This window comes from Lonchura striata, chromosome 15 (genome assembly GCF_046129695.1).
Source record: "Lonchura striata isolate bLonStr1 chromosome 15, bLonStr1.mat, whole genome shotgun sequence".
Lineage (NCBI taxonomy): Eukaryota > Metazoa > Chordata > Aves > Passeriformes > Estrildidae > Lonchura > Lonchura striata.
This window is the reverse complement of record NC_134617.1, coordinates 1,518,168-1,535,028: the sequence shown is the minus strand read 5'-3', so window position 1 is coordinate 1,535,028 and position 16,861 is coordinate 1,518,168. Positions and strand designations below refer to the sequence as shown.

At 53.3% G+C, this 16,861-nt stretch overlaps 1 protein-coding gene across 2 annotated transcripts in view; it reads left to right on the top strand.

The window, feature by feature from the left end:
• Positions 1–3,224: 3,224 nt before the first annotated feature.
• The window catches only part of HTR4 (5-hydroxytryptamine receptor 4), a 71,449-nt gene continuing 57,812 nt past the window's right edge, over positions 3,225–16,861 (top strand). Inside the window, exon 1 of one of the 2 annotated variants that reach the window (XM_021547194.3) lies at positions 3,225–3,330. The gene's annotated coding sequence lies outside the window, so the exon portion shown is untranslated. The remainder of the gene's footprint in view (positions 3,331–16,861) is intronic. The other variant, XR_002466981.3, reaches the window with a different exon arrangement.

The window sequence follows — 16,861 nt, the reverse complement described above, 5'->3', positions numbered from 1 at the left end:
CTGTGAAAAATGGGAAGGGAGGAGGTGGTGACAACACAGAGGCAAAATTCTCCGTAAGGACAAGCAGCAACCCAGCTGATGCTGTAAATCAGCTGCAGACCAGAATTTCCCCCTGATGTCCCTGAGAAAATCCGAGCACTGGGAAATCCCAGGAATTCAGCTGCTGCATCCCAATTTTCCAGCCTAGCTCTGGGTACCAACCGCTGCTGTACCCCAGGATTAGTGGGGGAATCTCTGAGAGGGAGGGGGGAAAACTTGCATTTAAAATGGAACAGAAGGGAAGTTCTTCCCCGGGGGAGTGGGAGGCTGCGTGATCCAGCAGCGGGTGAAACCCTCAGAAAATCAGTGTATCCCTTGTGGATAAATCCCCTCCCAGAGGGGGAGCAGAGGCAGAGCTGCTCCCTGGGGCTGGCTTTGTCCCTCTGCTCCTCAGGGGCAGCAGGGAGGGATGGGGCAGGGCTGGAGCTGCACCTGCAGCAGCAGCAGCCAATTCCTCTGCAGAGGGGCTGTGATTCAGTCCCGATGAATCACTCAGCCACTCTCCTTCCCGACCAGATCTTGGGATTCATCATTGTTAGAGCAGGAGGAAAAGGAGGCGGGGAGGAAAAACAGGAAAGAAAAAAAAAAAATCCTCCAGTGTTTTATCTCCCTCTCTAATACTTTCCAATTTTCCTGTTTAAAAATTTAATTCCTTTTTTTTTGTTTGTTTGGGGTTTTTTTGGTTTTTTAGGCATCCCGTTCAGGTGGAATGAACTTTTGCCAGTCCTGGAGAGGAAGGTGCAGTGAGAGGAGGGGGATGGAGCATGAGCACAGCTGGGGACAGTACCGGGGCTCAGCAGGGCTCAGGTTCACAACAGCCACAGGGGGAAGGGGCTTGGGCTCTGCCTCCCCCTGAGCAGCTTTAACCTGCCCCAGGGCACTGCTGGCCCTCAAGCCACTCAAACATTGAAAGGAGAGCACAGGAACCCATTTCACCTCAGTTCTCCCCCTCCCACAAACTCGGGATGGGCTTGGTTCAGGGCTCCACACTCTGATTTTTCCCCTTTGTGCCATTTTTCCCCTTTGTGCCATTTTTCCCCTTTAGGAGATGCTGCTGGAGATCCTGGCTGGGAACACCTTGGAAGGCAGGTGAGGAGCTGCTCTGAGCACTCAGATCTTGCCAGGAAGAACTACAATTGTTTGCCCCATGAAGAATTTATGTATAGATTCAGCATTAAAGGCAGAGGCTACACTAGTGAGTAGCTACCACTAGTGTCTACTATTAGTAAATACCAATAATATCCAGAAAACTCACATCAGTACCATGGAGAGGAAAATGCAGGCAACCCAAAATTGTTTCAGGAGCTCTTTAACAGCTCCACTCAGAGCGGCTCCTTTCACATTGATTTTGGTCCTTTGAGGCTGAGAAATCCACATTGTGACAAGGTGTTTCTTCATGGATTGGATGTGCTTTACTTTTGTTCATGTTATTCTTTCTCTGTCTTTCAGTTTCTATAGTGATGGACAAGCACATGTAGCATGCACGCCTGGGTGGTGTTTGCCTGCACTGCCTGAAAACACCACCAAATTTTTGAGAAATACATTGAAAAAGCTTCGCCAAAACCCCCCAGATCTTAAAAAAATTGAGTCCTATCAAACAAGTTGATAATGTGTTTAATATACATTTACTTTTCTGATGTATTTTGTCAGCAAGCAGCAGGTATTGCACTTCTGTGGGTGCTCTGGTTTCTCCTCATCCACACACAACTGGAGATGTCCCTTTTCCAGGGCAAGGACCTCAGCTGTGACTAAAGGTCATGGAAATGCCCCAAACCAAATTACACCTCTGCCCCTGAGTGTGCTCTGCATCTGCCCGTGAATGCAGTGATCTCTGAGAAATCCCAGCCCTGCAGTGAGTGTACAAAGGCAGCTTGAAACCCCCGAACCCCAAACTGCAGCTCCAGAAGTGGAAGGTGCAGGTGAGCACACCTGGGGATGGAGCTGCTCAGGTCCGGGTTTGTGCTGGGTTTATTTCAATGGGTATTTTAAAAGTTCAGCTGATGAGCTGGTTGCGGTGTCCTGCTCTGCCAAGACTGAGCTCTGTTGAGGGTTTCAGGGCCAGATTTCATCTGCCAAAGCTCCAATAATGTCAGGGGAGCTGGACTGATGCTCCAACTGAAAAAGCCTTTTGCAGCATGCTTGGAAATACCGCCAATTTTTTGTTTGTTTTGAGAAATCCATCGAAAGATCTTTGCCAAAACCCCTCAGATCTTTAAAAAGCGTTTCCAGTCGACCAAGTTATAGTAAGATGGGCTTGCTCCACTTCCCTTCTGCACACAAGCAATCAAAGCAAGCCACCGATCCCTGAAGTTGCTCCGGAGGCGAGGGAGAAACATCGGCGAGAATTCACCGGGACAAAGGGAGATCCGCCCTGCCCACAGCGCTCGCACGGCTCCCGGGGCACCGGGGCCGAGCTCGGGGTCGGTGTCTCGGGGAGACAGCCCCGGCTGTGCCCGGGCGGGGCGGGGACAGGGCCGGGCACCCCCGCTCCCCGTGCGGGGCGGGCCGGGGGCGGGCGCTGCCCGCGGAGCCTCGGCCGGGAGCGCAGCCCCGCACCGCACCTGGGGGGCAGGACAGACCGCATCCCCACCTGGGGGGCAGGAGAGACCGCATCCCCACCTGGGGAACAGGAGAGACCGCATCCCCACCTGGGGGGCAGGAGAGACCGCATCCCCACCTGGGGGGCAGGAGAGACCGCATCCCCACCTGGGGGGCAGGAGAGACCACACCGCACCTGGGGGACAGGACAGACCGCATCCCCAGCTGGGGGACAGGAGAGACCGCATCCCCAGCTGGGGGACAGGAGAGACCGCATCCCCACCTGGGGGACAGGAGAGACCACACCGCACCTGGGGAACAGGAGAGACCACACCGCACCTGGGGGACAGGAGAGACCGCATCCCCACCTGGGGAACAGGACAGACCGCATCCCCACCTGGGGGGCAGGAGAGACCGCATCCCCACCCGGGGGACAGGACAGACCGCATCCCCACCTGGGGAACAGGAGAGACCACATCCCCACCTGGGGGGCAGGACAGACCGCATCCCCACCTGGGGGGCAGGAGAGACCGCATCCCCACCTGGGGGGCAGGAGAGACCCGCATCCCCACCTGGGGGGCAGGACAGACCGCATCCCACCTGGGGGGCAGGACAGACCGCATCCCACCCGGGCGGGCAGGACAGACCGCATCCCGCCCGGGCAGCGCGGGCAGCCTCCTGCCCAGCCCGCCGGGATGAGCGGCCGCGCCGGGGGAGCCGCGCCGGGCGCCGCGGGGCTCTGCCCCGGCCACGGTGAGCCGGGGGCGGCGGAGGGAGCGGGCGGGCGGCGGATCCGCTGGGAGGGTGGCAAACCCGCGCCGGGGGGAGCTCTGTTCGCCGGCATCGCAATGGGAGCGCCCCTCGGCAGCGGCGATGGTGGCGCGGGTGCGGTGCCCGGTGTCCCTTGTGTGCTGTGCCCGGTGTCCCCCGGGTGCGGTGCCCGGTGTCCCTTGTGTGCAGTGCCCGGTGTCCCCCGGGTTCGGTGCCCGGTGTCCCTTGTGTGCTGTGCCCGGTGTCCCCCGGGTGCGGTGCCCGGTACCCCCCGGGTTCGGTGCCCGGTGTCCCTTGTGTGCAGTGCCCGCTGTCCCCCCAGTGCCGTGCCCGCTGTCCCCCCGGTGCGGTGCCCGGTGTCCCCCCGGTGCCGTGCTCGCTGTCCCCTGTATACAGTGCCCGCTGTCCCTCGGTGCGGTGCCCGCTGTCCCCTGGTGCGGTGCCCGCTGTCCCCCAGTGCCGTGCCCGCTGTCCTCCGTATGCAGTGCTCGCTGTCCCCCCGGTGCGGTGCCCGCTGTCCCCCGGTGCGGTGCCCGGTGTCCCTCGGTGCGGTGCCCGCTGTCCCCCCGGTGCAGTGCCCGCTGTCCCCCGGTGCCGTGCCCGCTGTCCCCTCGGTGCAGTGCCCGCTGTCCCCCAGTGCCGTGCCCGCTGTCCCCCGGTGCAGTGCCTGATGTCCCCCGGTGCCGTGCCCGCTGTCCCCCAGTGCCGTGCCCGCTGTCCCCCGGTGCAGTGCCTGATGTCCCCCGGTGCCGTGCCCGCTGTCCCCCCAGTGCCGTGCCCGCTGTCCCCTGTATACAGTGCCCGCTGTCCCCCGGTGCCGTGCCCGCTGTCGCCCCGGGGCGCTCGGAGGGAGCGGAGGAAGGCTGCTCGCTGCGTGGCCGCACAGGTGAAGGTGGCAGCGAGCAGCACCCGCTGGGATGGGCAGCACGGAGCCGCGGGAGCAGCGGGACCGAGGTGGGCAGAGAGCAGAGCCCCTGGCACGGGGGAAGTCACCGGGAGGGCAGGGGAGGCTCGGCGGGCTCTGCACGGGTGGGCAACTTTGCTGAAGTGAGGATGAATGGCTGTCCCTGGAGGAGCTGAGAGGACGGGCAGGTTGTGGCCCTTGGGGACACGGCTCAGGGGTGGCCTTGGCAGTGCTGGGGGAACGGCTGGGCTCGAGGGTCTCGGAGGGGTTTTCCAGCCTTAACTGTTGTGTGATTGTGTGGTGAAGGTGTTTTCCAGCACTCTGTGCTGTGCCAGGGTCCAGAGTGCAAAGGCTCCGCTCACACCGGGGCTCCCCAAGCTCTGTATCCGTCCCGAGCTCGTGTCAGCGAGGTTAAAGCATTTCACGGCTGCCGAAGCTTGCTCAGAATTACCCCAGGCTGAGGGAGGCTCGCAGGAGTCCTGCCCGAGCCTGGATGCTTCGATTCAGGTGCTGGGAGTGCAGCCACTTTGTGGGTCCCACTCGGGGACAGACAGAGCTGTGCCCGCGAGTGACAGAACAGAGGCACTTCCTCAACCCTGGGGCATCTCCCCGTGCCCCAAAGCAAACTTCACCCTCGGAAACTTGATAGAAGGCTGAGTAATTAAAACATTACCCAGCTGCAAGTCTGTGCTGCTTGAGGGCAGTGAGGAAGGAGCCAAGTCCTGGTTTGCCAGCTTCAGAGCCTGGAGTGTGCTTTGAAATGTGTGATGTCATTATGACTTCATTTCTTCTTAAACCCAAAATGCTTTCCTTTAAATGGGAATATTGCCCAGTGTTTTTTGAGGATGATTTTTTTGCTGTCCCGTTACTGCAGTTGGCTGGTTTCACTTGGCAAAGGCAGGGTGGCTCTTTTTAGGAGATTATTTGGATTTTGTCAGTGTAGCAGAGGGTGATGGATGCTCTGGCTGAGGTCATTCTCCAGGGAAGGTATCCAGGGATGTGCAGCAGTTGTGCAGTGCCACCCCATGGGGGAAGAGCCTCAGGTGTGCCCAGGAAACAGGGAGCCAGGGATGGGAGCATTGCCAGCAGGAATGGGGGCTGCTCTGATGGGCAAGGAGCAGCACCTTCCTCTCCCCTGAGATCTTCCCTCTGCCTGTTGCCTCAGCCAGCCTGACCTTGGCTCTGTCAGTGCTGTCCCAAAACACCGTTAGAAAACAAACATGAGTCAGGCTGAGTTTGCTTAAAGAACTCCTTCTACACCAGGTGTGTTTGTCTTATTTCCTCCTCCTCCTCCTTATTTCCTTTCTGTCTGACCAGGACAGACAGAAAGAGCTGAGTTTGCCCAGGACTCTGTAAACACTGATTTAAAAGTAAGAGTGCTCTGACTGAGCCTACTGCCTCATTCTAGGAAGTCTCCAAATCGTACATTCAGCTCCTCTGTGCCAACTGTGCTCCTGCAAGTGCCAGCAGCGCTTCTGCATCCCCCCTTCTCCTCATCTCCATCCTCTGGAGCTAGCTGGCACGCCTCTGTTTTCCACGTTCGCTCCCCTTTTCTGGGAATTCCAGGAAGTCCCAGGCAGGACAAAGAGCAAGGGCCAGGTGTCAGCCAGAGCGGGGCTGAGCCCTTTGGCCTGGAAATACCTGGAACTCGTGGGAGGAGTTTGCAGGTGAATTCGGGGGAGATGCAGCTGGGTGTGGGACGGAGGATGCAGGAGGCTGTGCTGGGAGTGGGGCTGAAGAGGAGCTGGGCATTGCCCAGCTCTCCTCTGGGGACAGCTCTGTCTGCTCTCCACACTCCTGTGCTCCTGGAGACAGCGGGGAGGACGAGGAGGAGGACAAGGTGAGGACCCCAGTGTCCTGTGCGGGCACTCGGCAGTGGGAGGGGGTGGAATGAGTGCCAGGAGGGTGTGAGGAGGCAGCACCATGCCCAGCCCATCCCACTGCCACCCTGCACAGCCAGGAAATGCTCCCTGTGGGCTGCTGGTGGAGGGAGAAGCAGGCGAGTGCCATCCCCCAGCACCTGCTGCTGGGCAGGGCTGGGGAAGCAGGGCAGGATCGCCCCAGGCTGGGCTTGTTCACAGAGGCAAAATGGAAATTATCAAAGTCATTCCACTGGGGAGCCCCTCTGCCTTCAGCTGCCTGGGGATCCACAAGGATTCAGGCTGGATCAGGTTGGATCAGCAGGAATTTCCCCATGGAAAGGATGCTCAGGCACTGGAACTGCCCAGGGAGGTTTGGATCCCATCCCTGGAGTGTCCCAGGAAGGGCTGGAGGTGGCACTGGGTGCTCTGGGCTGGGGACAGGGTGGGGATGTGCCACAGAATGAGGATGTGGCACAGGTTGGACTCGATGGGCTGGGGTGGCTTTTTCAGAAGATTCTGGGATTCTGTGACTGCAGTGAATGTTGGTGTAAACCCTGAGAACCCTGTGGCTAAAATCTGGGATGACAGTGCTAAGTTCTGGGGGTTAAAGAAAATCTCTCATGGCAACACTACTAATTAATATCCACTTTGGGTTTCCCTGCCCATTTGCAGAGAAAGACACTGATGAGAGTCAGGTTGGAGACTGTGCTCTGTTCTGACCTCGTCATTCCTGTGCCCCATTCCATTTTTTGAGTCTCTCAAAAAAAAACCTCTCTCTAAAAAGATCAATGCACCCAATGAAATGGTGCCAATATTTCTTTGTAAACCTGGTGGATCCCTGGTAGGAAGCAGAGTGTGAAGAACCTCTTTGAGGTGCAGTTTATGGGAAAGGGGGGAAAATGCTTCATAGTTTTTGCATTTCACTCCTTGCACTTCTGTTTCCTGGCATTTCCTGGTGCACTTTTTGTGGGACTGCTTTTATTATATCAGTATTTGTCAGGGAGATATTACCTTTGCCTCAGCTGGGGCAGAGGGTGGGAGAGGGATGATCCATGTGCTTGCTCCCTCAGCTAACACCAATCCAACCCCAGGATTTGCAAAGCAGCTGGCTTTAATCTGGTCTTGTTGTGTAATTCCATTAGGCTTATTTTTATTAGAGCCCATAATGTAATTGAGGCCCCCCTCAGCCCTGAGGAGTGGCTGCAGGGAGAGACAGGGCCGGCAGGGCCCAGGGAAAAGCAAATTACTCTGCAGGAACACGAATGGAGCTCGGGCAATTTGATGTGATTAGGGAAACAATTAGAGAAAATCGCTGGAGGTGCGGTGGCCCTGAGGCTCATGAGGAGATGCTGCTGCTCTGGAGAGTCACCCCTGGGCACAGGCTCCTGTGCCCAGCCTGGCATGGCGAGCTGAGGGTGAAAAGCCACTCTCAGCCCCTCTCTTGGTGATGTTGGGTGGTTTTGCCCTGCCCTGGTGCAGCCAGGAGGGTTTGGCTGTTCCCAGATGGGTTTTGCAGAGCTGGGTTTGGCTGATGCACAGGGGCTGGACCTGCTGCACCAGGCTGAGCAGGGACATCATTCTCCTGCTCTGGGTCTGTGTTTTCCCGAGCTGAGGCAGCAGTTCAGAGCCCTGCCTTTATTTCAGAGCAGTTCAGAGCCCTGCCTTCACTGCTCCTTCCCTATGGGAATCCAGGGCTTCCCTCTGGCAGGGGTCAGGAACCCCCTGGACAGAGCCCCCAGAGACACTGGCTGTGATCTCTGCCCATGGAAAAGAGTTTTCAATCTTACAGGATGAATTATCAGCTCTGAGTGTTTGATATCAGTAATAATTAAGTGTGGCACGGGTGCAAAAGTAAAATTTTAGGATTCTAGATTAGGGGTCCAAAAGGGACAAGATGGAGGAAATTGGGTGTGCCTTGTCCTTTTTCTCCTTCTTCATGCCCTCCATGTCTCACTGTGGTGTTGGCATTTCTCTGTTGGTTTAGGCTGGGGACACACTGTCCAACGTAGGTGACAGATATTGGCACGTTCTTGTAAATGCAGCCCAGGGAGTTTCTGGTATTTAATGTTTGTCACATCCCACTGAGGGCAGAGCCCCACACGCTGCCCTGCAGGACAGAGCTGGGCAGGGCAGCAGAACATGTGAGAGATGAACAGAATAAACAACCTGGAAACCAGCACAGATTAATTACAACTTCTTCTTTGGCAGAGGGGCTGACAGACAGAGACTTTCTGCAATCTCAGAATCATCAATACCACAGATTCCAACACTTCTTAGGCCCTTTGTCCTCCCAAAGAACCCCCCAAACCACCTCCTCCTCTCTTCTCTTTGTGCCTGCAGTGGCTGTTCCCACCTGAGCCCTGTCCACACTGCCTGAGGCTTTCACCTTTGTGCTTGGCAGCCCCCAAAAGCACTAAAATTCCACTTTATCCCTGCCAGCAGCTGATGTGCTCTCAGAGCACCCATGGAAAGCCCACAACACCTTCCCCAGGTGCAGAAGGGTTAATCATTAATCCCCTATTTTTGGTGTACCAGGGCTGTTTAACATCAGGAAGGTCGCAATTAAACAGCTCCTCAGAGGTCTTCCTGAGAGGACTGGAAGGATGCAGCTGAAGCTCTGGATCCAGCAAATGAGCTTTTCCATGGCCATCATCCCAGAAGTTGTTCTGTGGTGTCCTGGCTCTTTTGGGGCTCCTCAGCTCAACCAGAGGGTGTGGACTGGGGCCTGGTGGTGAAATGATTGCTGAGGTGAGAGCCAGGCTGGTTCCACATGGACCACAAAAGCTTGGGGAGGATGTCTGGGGTGATCTGGCTCTTCTTTATGGCTGCTTTGACATCCCTGAAGCCAAAGCTGCCACCATAAAAGCCCCTCTCAGAGCTCTGTCTGACACAACTCAAGGTTGCAGCTGATTTTAGATGAGCCAAGGCAGTGGAATGTGTTTCTTCTCCATGGGCTCTCCATGGGATTGTAACAAAAACATGTTTTCCCTAACAGGAAAAACTGCCAAGCAGAATTTTTATCATTCAGCAGAGAAGAGAAAAAGGAAATAAAATAGAAACCCAAACCCAGACAACACTGTCCCCAGAAAAATAAGGGAAAGTTGCAGCAATGAATATAAATTAAGAATTAGAATATGTAGGTGTCTGATAAGGGAGGCTAAAGGAATCTGTGAAATAGTAATGAGCAGGGGGTTAAGGATGAAGGGAAAGCATCTTCCAAGAACATTAAGAACCACCAGAATGTGTTCAGTAACTTTGCTGGGTTCAAATGCTAGAGTTAAAACAGGAGAAGACAGAGTTCGATTGAACCCTCCAAGAAACAAAATCTGCTGAGCTATCACCAAACTCCAGGGGAGAGAAGGCACTGGCCAGGCAGTCAGGGGCAGAAATGGGAATTTGAGAGGGGAACAGGTCCTGTGGCAGAGGCGAGCACCCAAGAGCCCGTGCTGCTGTGGAAAATGAAGGGAATGAAGTTCCCTTTCCCTTCCACTGTGGAAAATGAAGGGAATGAAGTTCCCTTTCCCTTCTCCTCTGGAAAATGAAGGGAATGAAATTCCCTTTCCCTTCTCCTCTAGAAAATGAAGGGAATGAAGTTCCCTTTCCCTTCTGCTCTGGAAAATGAAGGGAATGAAATTCCCTTTCCCTTCTCCTCTGGAAGGTGAAGGGAATGAAGTTCCCTTTCCCTTCTCCTCTGGAAAATGAAGGGAATGAAGTTCCCTTTCCCTTCTGCTCTGGAAAATGAAGGGAATGAAGTTCCCTTTCCCTTCTGCTCTGGAAAATGAAGGGAATGAAGTTCCCTTTCCCTTCTGCTCTGGAAAATGAAGGGAATGAAGTTCCCTTTCCCTTCTCCTCTGGAAAATGAAGGGAATGAAGTTCCCTTTCCCTTCTCCTCTGGAAAATGAAGTTCCCTTTCCCTCCTCTTTGCCTTCATCCCCTCCCTGTTCTTGGCTCTGACTTCCAGGCCGTGCTGCACATGGACCCACTGCCCCAGACCCAGGAGATTCACCTCTGCAGCTTCCAAAATCTCTCAGTGGGAAGCAGAGAAATGGCCCAGGCTGCTCCGCACCACAGGGGCAGCGGGGAAGTGCAGAGCAAGCATCTCCTTGCTGCTCTGAGTTTAGGAGCCTCCTTGGTCAGCAGAAAACCATGGAGCTGATAAAAACTAATTGCAAAGATGCCTTTTACGAGTGGCCCGTTTTCCACGGGCTCGCCTTGGCTGAGTTGTTTTATTGATCAGATCCTTGCTATTGCAGCTCAGGGAGGAAAACAAGCAGCCCTTCTGCACTTGTGTTTGCTTTTAATAAAATACAGCAGGCAGAGCTTGCTCGGGGATGATTAAAACACAGCCAGGGAATAGGGAGTTGGAGGAAGAGGGAGTTTCCTTCTGCCCATTCAGCTCAGGACTTCCCTGCTCCATGGAATTGCCATTTACCATGTAAATGCTAAAAGGAAGGAGAAATCTGGGGTGTTCACCTGTGGGGGACAGGCTGGGGTGAGGTCAGGGCAATGTGAGCACAAATATCTGTAAGATGGGAGTGCCAGGGAAATTGTTAGCTCAGAGAAGGACAGCTTGGAGCAGAGGACGGCTTTCCAGCAGCCAGGAATTCCTGCTGCATGGAATTCTGGCACTGGGGAAGGGCTGTGAGCACACCCCACTGTTTGTTATTGGCCATAATGCTAACGGTGGCAGCAGATTAATTCTGGATTAATGTTTCTCCCCGGCTCATCCGTGTTTGTTTGCATCCCAAGGATTCCCTGCCCTCCCCTCCCTGACAGATGAGCTGAGAGGTCTTCTGGCTCTGCAGAATTCCTTTCTTTTCCACATCCCTCCTTCTAGCAAACATCTGATCCCTCACTACTCTCTGGGTGCCCAGACATTTATTGTTCCAGCTTTTGTTTATTTAAAAACAAACACACACACAAAAAAAAGAATCAGCAGTGAGAGCCCAGATCAAGGATCCAAAAATAGGTGATGCAGAGCTCCAATCTTGGCTCATGGAAACATTTTTAGGTGATTTAGCACTTAACAAAACCCAGCTAAAAGGAACACCAGCAGGAAAAGCAGCCTGGAGAGAGATGGCTGTGGGATGGCCTCTGCAGCAGGACCACCCCTCTGGAATTCACACCTGCCATGGAAAACTGCAGGAGGTCACTGTGCCATGGAGCTGCTGGTGAGGAGTTTGCATCCCCCAGGTGCAGCTATCCCATGGCAGGAATTGGGAATTTGCTCCTCCCAGCCTTGGGTGGGGCCAGCCTTGTCCCACCTGAGTGCCCACAGCTCCTGAGGGTTCAGGAAGGTGGAGCAGTGCAGAATTCCCACCTCCCTCCTGAGGCTTTCTCTGGGAGGCTGTGCTCATCCCTGGGTGTCTGCTGGCAAAGGATCTCCCCGAGGAAATCCATGGAGCTGGTGAGGATGGGCTGTGCCAAGGCAGGAGCCACTGCCTGCACTAGGGGAGGATGGAAAAAAGGCCAAGAGGACTGGGAAAAGCTGAGAGTTGGGATTGCTCAGCCTGGAGAAGAAGCTGGTCCCTGGGAGGGTGGGCAGCCCTGGCACAGGTTCCCAGAGCAGCCGGGGCTGCCCCTGGATCCCTGGCAGTGCCCAAGGCCAGGCTGGATGGGTTTGGAGCAACCTGGGACAGTGGAAGGTGTCCCTGCCATGGCAGGGGTGGCACTGGGTGGGCTTTAGGTCCCTTCCAACCCAGCCCATGCTGTGATTCCATGATCAGGTAGAAGGCACTGCATGGAAAAGGACATGGAAGTCACACAGAGAGAACAGAGAATCACCAAACCCCTCAACCAATGCTGGGAAAAGGCAAACCCAGCAGCAGCGCCCATCCAGAGGGGTGGGATGGGGAAAGCATGGGAGGAACCCTCCCTCCCAGTGCTTTTTTCAGGTTTGCACTTTGGGAAAGGCACGGGAGGGGTCTGGGAGCTCTCAGGAATGAGCAGAGCTGGGGCAGGGGGCTCTGGGGCAGTGCCAGCACAGCCAGGGCTGTCCACAGGGCTGCAGTGCAGATGCAGCAGTGTCTGCAGCAAGAGGAATGAACCCAGCCTGCCGAGAGCAGGGAGAGAAGTCACAGCAATAAAATGCAGCAAGGAAGATTTAGGAGAGAGCCTCGAAAAATCCCTATGTGTGCTTCCCCTGGGAGGCTGCATAATGAGAATGTGGAACCTCCATCTCCAAATGTCATCCACAGCAGGTTAAAGTATAGCTGGGTCTGCTCAAACTGCTCCTCAGGGCCTCTTCCAGGCCTTTTCCTCCATCTGATTCCTCTCTCCATGGCCTCAGAATCTGCTTTACAGCCTGGAAAGAAATACAGAGCTGAAACAACTGCATGACAGATTTTCTTGGTAGCGAGTTGGTTTTTTAAGTGACAAATGGGAACTTCCTGTTGGAAAAGTCTGACTGCAGTGTAATGTGATTTTCTGTGAAAATCCATGGTCCCAAAGAAAAGCTGTTGGCTGGATCTGCTGACTTGACGTCGCTCGGAGGTTTTATTGGATCTGCAAAGTTGGTGCTGACAAAAGATTTTGGTGCTGTTTTCTCTTCAGATGTTCTTCCTCCAGATCAAAAGCCTGATTAAATATAATAAAGCAAAGGTGCAGATAACAGGGCAGGAGATTGTGTCAGCTCAGGGTTTCCTGCTTCCCTGTTCACAGCCCCTTCTTGCTGGCTGCCCTGGCTGGCTTGGGAAGGTGTGATGTTAGCACAGGTTCTCCTTCCCCTTCCTGAGTGCACCCAGGGTGAATATCCAAATATCTCCAGCTTTCCCAGCACCTTCCCCTCCCTGTGAACCCAGAGCTGCCTGTCAGGTGCCAAGGCCAGGCTTGGCACAGGACAGGGTTAATCTGGAGTGCAGGACACAGGGAATGGCTTCAGCTGGCAGAGTGGGTTTAGATGGGATGCAGGGAGGAAATTCCTCCCTGGGAGGGTGGGCAGCCCTGGCACAGGTGCCCAGAGCAGCTGTGGCTGCCCCTGGATCCCTGGCAGTGCCCAAGCCAGGCTGGATGGGTTTGGAGCAGCCTGGGACAGTGGGAGGTGTCCCTGCCATGGCAGGGGGTGGAATAGAAGAGTTTTGAGTTCCTTCCAACCCAAACCATCCCATGTTTCTGTGATTTCTGTGCTTTGGGCTGGTCCTTTTCATGCCAGGCCCCTCCTCTCCCTGTGCTCAGCTGGCTCCAGTCTCAGGGCAGTGGGAGCCACTGGGGGAACTGGGGCTGAGCTGCTCGTGGCAGGGAAAACCTGGTGCCACTCCTTCCTCCAAAACAAATGCCATGATAAATTACTTTGCACTCTCTATCTCAGGGAGAGACAGATTTATTTTTTGTGTTCACCCTCCCTCACTAAGTAGGGGTTTTGGTGAGAGCAAATCTCTATTTCTATCCTTAGCAGCACATGTGCAGAGTAAGGCTTTGGGTACTCACCAGGCACTGGCTGCTCATTGTGATGTCTCCACACTTCTCCCTCCTCCCTCACTCCCAAAGCAATTAACAGGAAATCCAGCTGCTGCCTGAATGGACACATTTCCAGCAATCTTCCTTAATTCTTTATTTACTGTACAATGAGCAGGGCAAAAACTGCAACGTCAGTTCCTCTTCGGAGGCCGGATCCGTTCCCTCCTCCCATCTCAGCCTCCCCCTGCCCTCTCCCCTGCCCCATCCCAATCTCTGAGGAGCTGTGATGAAAAGCAGGGTTGGGGAACGTGGCATTGCTGCCCATGAATTCCTGGAGGGAACAGCTTCCAGGGAATTGGTGTGACCAAAGCTGAGCTGCTCAGTCAGCACTCAGAGCTGGGTGTCCCTGCACTGATTTGTGCTAAGAGAGCTCAAACTTCACTTCTGCCTCTTCCAGAGCAGGGCCTGATGGCATTTCCTGCCAGGCAAAGAGAAAATTCAGTGTTTGCTGCTTTGAATGAAGAAGGGTTGTAGCTGGGTCTCGGGGTCAGCTTGTCGGGACCCCAGCAGTGTAAAATCCTCATTTCCCAGCCCGTGCAGCCAAAGGAGTCTGGAATGCACAGGATCGAGTTCTCAAGGCTGTTTATTTTTCTTTATCTGTAATATTCTTTCTCTGACCTGCTGAGGTCCATCCAGAAAGGAAGCCATGGCAATCTGCCTGTCCCTTCGGGTGGCATTTACATTTTATATCAAAAGTTAGGTACAGTCTGTTTACAAAACCATGCCAATAATTATCACTTATGTTGGACAGTGTGTCTCTCCCTTAAACCAACAGAAAAGTGTCACCAGCACAGCAAGACATGGAGGGCAAGGAGAAGGAGAAGAAGGCCAGGGCACACCCAAATCCCTCCATCTTGACCCCCTGAACTACATTCTAAAAAAACCCAAATTTCTACTTTTCTGCCCTCTGTTAATTCAGCTACCACACTACTCAAACCCTTGTAATTCCTCATACAAAACTGGCAGCTTTTTCCATGGGCTAAAACAAAACCACGGGAGTTTTTGACTTCGTGACAAGGTCTCTGAGCACTGCTGGGGTCAGGGGATTTCAGGGTGAAACAAACTCAAAGCAGAAAAGTTCGTGGTGATAAATGTGTATGGGGGGGGATCTTAAAGGATAGGGGAGAGCAAGAACGAAAAATAGAAATTAAAAAAACTCCAAAATGATAAATTACCCATTGTGAGTGACTGTGAATGGCTTGGGAAGCTGCCAGATCATTCTGGGCACTGAGAACCCCCCTGATTTCTTTGCCAGCTCTGGGAAAACCATCCAGGTAAAAGAAATGGCTATCAAACAGCTTTTGCTTGAGAGCAAAATCTGTTTTTATTTCAATAGCAGTGACATTCCTTTTGTCATATCCAGCCTCTTTTGTTCCCTTAAATGCTGCAGCTTTGGGTGGAAGGAGTCTGGCAGCCACACCTGGAACTTGTTTTCCAAAAATAACATTTACTTTTGGCTAATTTAATACTTTGCAACTTCTCAGGAAGAGTTTTTCATTTGCCTTCTGAGGGACTGTGTAAATATGAATAAAAGTCAGCTGTTTCACGAGCAGGGAAGAAAATAAATTATATATATATAAAAAAAAAAGCTCCTTTGGCAAACACCCACATGGAAGTTTTTAAAAGCAGCATCAAACTGCATCTGTAGGCTGCTGCTACTCCTCCACCCCTGTGTGTCCCTGTACTCCAGAGAGGGAGTGCAAACAGGAATTCACCATTTTAAAGGCACTTTTTGGGGTTTTTATAAACATTTGCAGTGGTGCTGTGCTGTCCCCAGGTATCCCTGTGCTGCCAGGTGAGCCTGAAAACAAGGAGGGAATTGCAGAGGTGTGCTGGCCAAGGTGGCAGCTCCCTTCTGCAACTCCTTTATGGAAAACTTGCCAGGTTTTGCTTTTCTGTGCCACAATTTGGAGTCTCTGTAGTTGTTTGGGGCTGGGCACGCTCAGGCCCAGCAGACTCATAATCAGGGTTTGGCACAAGTGCTGGGGAGGACAGAAAGGAGCTTCAGTAGGTGAAAATAAAGGAATTTTGGTGAAAAATGCCCCAAAGCACCTTGTATTTAGAGGATTTCCAACCTGCCTGGCCAGCAGGAGCTCTTGCCCTACCTCAGACTCCTGCCCCAAATGAATCCACAAACCTTTTATATCGTATTTTTCACAGAAATTTCAGGTCTTTCTTCAGCTGCTTTACCTGGTTGTGACCAAACCTTTTTCTCGTTTAAAACCACAGAATTTCAAAATAAAGACCTTCATGGATGCTGCCTGTGCCCTTTCCAGTCTCACTGACCATCCCATCCATAAATCCCTGCAGTCTGAGCATGCTGCAGCCTCCAAAGTAATTTAGCACAGGAGGAACCCAGCCTGAGTCCAGGTGAGCTCAAGAATAAGGAATATCTCACTCCTGAGAACTGTGGAGATGGCTGAATGCTGAGCTTTATATTGCAGATTTTTAGATGTAGATGAATTTTAGATTAAGAACTACGAATCACAAATTCTGACAACATTCAGATTCTTTTCTGTGTTAATCTGTGGGCCATTCATTGCAAATTTTTGGTCACTGATGCTGCAGCTGTTTTTGTTCAGTTCTAAGGAACGTAAAAGTCACAGACTGTTGATTCCTTTGTCCTGTTGAATTATCTTAGGGACTAAATCAGATTTTTGTTGCTAATCCTTGCCACTGTAAATTCAGAACTAATTAATAAGTAATACCCAATATTCAGTTAAAAATCTGCTGTTCCAATGGGACTTCTGATCAGTTTGTTTGCTGGAATATTCGTGGTGGCTGTAAGTGGCAGAAAGTCCGAGATTCTTTGTGCACGGGAATAAAAAGTAGAAAATCCTTCTCACAAGCAACATGGGAACTGCAAAATGCTTTCAGGAAGATTTTTGGGAGTTTCTTTTTGGTAATTTCAGGAGGAAATGGAGTGGGGCAGTCAGTCGTGGGGGAGTGAGCTTCGAGGAGCGCTGGCCAAGCAGAGCCAGGGTTTGAAAGCTCCTGTCAGGAGGAGCTTCAGAGGGGCTGAGGAGGAGCTGGACTCTGCAGGAGAGAGCCTGGGCAGGCTGTGATCCTCAGGCTGAGCAGGCAGAGAGGCTGGGGAGAGCACGAGGGACCTGCCAGAGACATTTCTTGCCAAAGCAGATGTGGTGGGAGGAAACATCTGGTGTTTGATGGCGTTGGACACCCAAGCAGGTTCAGAGCTCCAGGCACGGGGGATCCTCAGCACTTCCCTGCCCCACCTCAGTCTGTATTTCCAGCTCCCAAAAGCCAGCTGAGCTGGAGGATTTTCATGGAG